Raw genomic sequence first — 1,119 nt, 5'->3', positions numbered from 1 at the left:
AAGCTATGAGGTGGTGCAGAGTACAGAACTCGGTGAGGATCGGTTAGGGAAGCAGAGTGTAAATCGTAAGTCCCCTCGCATCTGAAGAATGAAGTATCTTACTGGCATTGCTACATATTGCCACTATCACTCAAATTCCCACCTACTGAATCTATCTCCATGAGTAGCGAGAGCCGAGGCTAGCGAATAGTTCCAATTTCCGTGTCTGGCGCAACACGACGCAGAGTCTGCGTCGCTAATACACCGCAGATCTCCTTACTGGGTCCTCATGAGCCCTACGTATATGCAAACAATCCTGTTGGAAGTACATCCGCAACTGAGCATTGTAGCAGAGGTTGAAAATACTGCTTCAGCTGCAAATTACTTTATTTTCCCACGACGGGTTTCCGACTGTTGTAAGCCCATCCTCAGGTGTCGTAGGTGTGCTGTGGTCCCCGAGCGCCGCAGGAACACGGAGTTCTGCGCTCATAGGCAGCACACCGCGCCTGGTACACGCGGCGCTCTGGGACCACAGCACAGCTATGACACCTGAGGATGAGCTTATAACGGTCGGAAACTGGTCGTGTGAAAATAACGTAATTTAGAACTGAAGCGGTATCTTCAACCTCTCCTACTTATTTGGCTCATATGGCGCCACAGGGCAGCTTTTAGAACATATTATGACACACTACGCGAGGCTAGTCAGGTAGTATACTTCCATTTCCATATAAGGTGAGGTAGGGAAATTTCCCCTGGCGTGGCCTGGCACTACGGGCACTGATAGGCACGTAGCCCTATTTGTTCCCCGGCGCCACTTGGCAACTCTTCCTCCCCGAGGCTGGTTCATAGCTGCTCCAGCAGAATACTTCTTAAGTGCTGTAATTCATATGATTTGGGGGATTGAGTTTCGCAATACGGGTTCCTCTGAACACCATGACGAGCACATGTTGCAGTCAGCTGCAGATGGTGACTCATGTCTGTAGTAATTATGTGCGCTGCTTTGACTTTGCTCTCTGGTTTCGGGTGGCTATCCAAACTGGAAAGGACAGCCAGTCTTTCTTGCAACTTGAAGGCAGAGCTTACGAGCAAGTCGATGTTCTGAATCAGAGATTCAGACGATTCTGTGACCGTGTAGGCTGC

This window comes from Schistocerca nitens, chromosome 5 (genome assembly GCF_023898315.1).
Source record: "Schistocerca nitens isolate TAMUIC-IGC-003100 chromosome 5, iqSchNite1.1, whole genome shotgun sequence".
In the NCBI taxonomy this organism is placed as follows: domain Eukaryota; kingdom Metazoa; phylum Arthropoda; class Insecta; order Orthoptera; family Acrididae; genus Schistocerca; species Schistocerca nitens.
Note: the sequence above shows the minus strand (reverse complement) of the source record.